Source organism: Oculina patagonica, chromosome 13, assembly GCF_052425735.1.
Source record: "Oculina patagonica isolate OP01 chromosome 13, crgOcupat, whole genome shotgun sequence".
In the NCBI taxonomy this organism is placed as follows: domain Eukaryota; kingdom Metazoa; phylum Cnidaria; class Anthozoa; order Scleractinia; family Oculinidae; genus Oculina; species Oculina patagonica.
This window is the reverse complement of record NC_135770.1, coordinates 1,881,381-1,885,105: the sequence shown is the minus strand read 5'-3', so window position 1 is coordinate 1,885,105 and position 3,725 is coordinate 1,881,381. Positions and strand designations below refer to the sequence as shown.

The window sequence follows — 3,725 nt, the reverse complement described above, 5'->3', positions numbered from 1 at the left end:
AGTGTAAATTTCATTTGGCTTTCCCTCCCTTTCATACCTATTTACCAGGTAGTCCTTCTGGGTTCCTGATGAGAAGAGGGCTATTTTTGTTCTTTTGCAATGGTTTGGGAAATGCTAATAGTGAGCTCACTATAATTGGGTATTTAAATATTCCGCAAACACCAGCGGTAATTGGTGTTATAGAAGTAAATACCAACTATGATTAAACTAATAATTTATTGCAGAAAACCAGATGTAACAAAAAGAAAGGAAAGAAAGAACAGAAAAACAAGGAAGAAAAGAAAAAAAGGATCAAATTAATTAAGAAATTTAAAAAGATAAATAAGGAAATCAAAGAAAAGAACAAAAAATTGAACAAAGAAAAGAAAGAAAGAGAACAAAAAATATCGCTATTATTAAGGAAACAAATCAGAGCAAAACAAATGGCTGCGCAACTCACTAGAATGGCTGCGGAATTGAGATCCCTTACGAAAAATATGCAGGGAGTTTTCCAAAGCTTAATCTAATGGCAAAAAGATTTATTTCTATAACAAAAGTGATGTTGAAAAGAAGTAAATAAGTATAAAGTGTAAACAGAATTTTCAGAAATCTGTATTTTTTAAAAACAAAACAAAATTAAAATCAAAATTTCAAAGAAGCAAGAGAAAATATCTTTTATTTTTAAGCAACAAATATAATTTCTGTTTATTTCTTTTTGCAATAAGCAATCTCCATTATAAAGTAATGGAACACTGTGATAGTTCTCTGTTTTTATTACTCTTTCTACAGAGGCCTGTTACTCTCCATGAACTCCTCTCTGCCGCAGACTAAAAAACAAAAACAAAAATAAAGGATTATACCATCTTTATTTGGGTTTACTCTGCAATACAAAAAGTAATACAAATTCATTCATACAAGACATATCATTCAGTAAACACACTAAACTTTTGCCAATAATAGACCCACCTCCGCATCTACACAAATAATATACCCGTAGTATACATATATGCGGTTTTACAAACCCACCATATGTACATCATAACTAATTATCTTATGAGGAGCACCCTACAAATCATACAGTAAGATTACACAAGCGGTATATACCAGTCTTAATGGTCTAACCATTGTTTTTTTAGACAAGAAAAATTTCATAAAAAAGAATTATTTTAGGAAGAAAAATTTTAACAGAAACCCCCCCCCCCCCCCCTCCCTCCTCCACCTATAAAGAAAAATACGAATTCAATCAAACCTTTAGTCTACTAGTCTCCAGAATATGTTAGGGCAGCCTGAGCGTTTGAATTTGCGGTTTGTCTCTCGGATGTCTGCACATTTTCGTTGATGTGAATATTTGCTGGAACTGATGATCATTCTGACTGTGATTATAGTTTTTGTCTGCATTCCGTTGCGCATTTCAAGTCAGCACCCAGGCATTGGTTGTAGTACCACAGCTGGTCCTGCGTGGCTGAGCAAACTGTTTACAATGGTCAGCACCCAGGCACTAAATAGAAACATAAAACTCTTTTTGTAATCATACCAATTTACACGTATCCAAATAATCAAGTAATTCTACCAATTTACAAATATCCAGCAAAGAATCTCAAAATTTAAAATAATCAAATAAAACCAGCTATAATCATAAAACCTTTTTTCAAATCCTACCAATTTATAAATATCCAACATAGAATCTCATTAATTATTTTTAAAATAATCAAATAAAACCTATAGTCGTACAGCTTTTAGGACACAGACTTCTCTCTCTGTGTTCGTTTTTTTGAATTCCGAAAATCGTACCTTAGTATAGTAAGTGCATGGTTACTTGGGAGCCTGTCCTTCATTTTTGCTTATGGAGATTGTCTATGTCCATTACTCGATATATAAATAAACAAAAAAACGAAATGTTAATTTTAGCTATTTTTACACTACTGTTAAAAGACGTCAACCGAGATAAAACTAGTCCTCTACTCATAAACACCCTAGTGGGTAAATGCTTAATCTGCTTCCCAACACCCAGTTACTTATAAAACATTCAAACTATTTTCATCAAAACGTATTTATTAAAAGAGAAGAAAATAAAATAAGGAAGTATTTAAAGAAGAAATAAAATTTAAAATGTAACCTACCCTAAACAAGATTTTTTAAAAAAGAATCTTCAAAATTATTCAAAAATTATTCAAATATTCAAATAATAAACAAGTAAAATCTAAGTCATGCAACCGTTAGGATGCATACTTGTCTCTCCGTGTTCATCTGTTTGTTTTGGCTATACAGGCTTTCGTGTATTTAGTACATGATTGCTGTGGGCCTGTCTTTCATTTGTTCATTGGGGGGTTATATGCATCCATTACTTACATAAGCATAAAAACCGAAATATTAAAACTTAGCTAGTTCTTGCACTACTGGGTTTTAATATCAAAAAATGGCGCCCACAGCGATGGAATTAGTCTTTCGCAAAATAATTCAAAAACAATTTGCTTTAACCATATGCCGGATCAACATCCCACCATATGGCGGACCATGTCCAACCTAAGATGCAGTCCCCGTGGGTCAGCTGTGTCAGACCTCTACTCGCCCTTGAGATAGACGAGCATGTTTGTAGAACAGCATTTTTTATTGTTTTTTTGTACCCACAGGAAGCCGGCCTTGATAAAGACTGGGTCCTGTAAAAGCGGTAGGATGTATCTGGGAAGGTCCCTCATGGCTCGATAACTTTTTGTGGGTTTTTATAGCCATTTAAATTAGATTAAATCTAATTAACTCTACAAGCAACCAATTTGAAAAGATAACTAAGAATTTTATTCAAACCAATTAATCTCTCTTTCTCTTTTAAAAACAAACTTTAAAATAATTCCTTTATTCAATAACTGAACTCTAGAAAATTAAATTTTAATTACCCAACTCTAAGGAAATCTAAATTTCTGCATTTTCTCATGTAAAATCTTTCGAGTACTTAACACATTTCGTAATTTAGGCATTACCTTTTTAGCTATGAAAACACCACAGACTTCTCTCTCTGTGTTCGTTGTTCGCCATAATATTTATTTCAAATAAACCTACTTCTTAGGTTGCATTCTAAGGTTTCAAATAACAGTAATCTGTTATTTGAAAACTCACCATGCACACCAAGCTCAGGATTTTTAAGAACAATGTGCTATCGGTCCTACTGTATGGTAGTAAATGCTGGAAACTGACCTGCCCAAGGAAATTTCAAGGAAACTCATTTCAATATAATTCGTTAACCTTGAACGATTCTTCCAACGAGTTTGCGTGGAGTTTATTTATTTTTTATTCATTACTTTAAGTGAACACCACCAGCTTAATGCATGTCCTTTAATTTCAACAAGCGATTTCGTCTTTCTCTTGTTTCGACGCTAGAGCATAAGCAATTGAACGCGCCAAAAACAGTGTTATAGTGCAATTAACAGTATTCTAGCTATTCACCAACATTCATATTCATGCTCAGTTGGTTGTAATAAGGTATGGGAAAAATTATTGATCAGCGGATTAAGCCAAGCTGGAACAGCTTGGCTTAGGAGATGTTCAAGATACGACCCACGCGATTTTTGGGTTGGAGGGTGGGCCGTTCACCTCTTCGTGGCTCCGCTCAAAACTGAGCTAGAATGAATTATTTTCGCGCCAAACCAGAATTTATCATCGGCAGTTACGTTTTTGCACGTGAGACTGCTCAACAAGCCATGAAATACCCATTATTAAGTGTATTTCAACTTCGCATATCATTATGAGTGTTA

At 33.8% G+C, this 3,725-nt stretch overlaps 1 long non-coding RNA gene across 1 annotated transcript; it reads right to left on the bottom strand.

Annotated features, from left to right (window-relative positions):
• Nucleotides 1–507: 507 nt before the first annotated feature.
• On the bottom strand, nt 508–2,742 carry LOC144635534 (uncharacterized). Its single transcript, XR_013567377.1, has 3 exons — nt 1,771–2,742; nt 1,229–1,477; nt 508–806 (listed from the first exon to the last, which is right to left on the bottom strand). It is a non-coding gene; the product is annotated as an uncharacterized LOC144635534 (long non-coding RNA).
• Nucleotides 2,743–3,725: the final 983 nt, after the last annotated feature.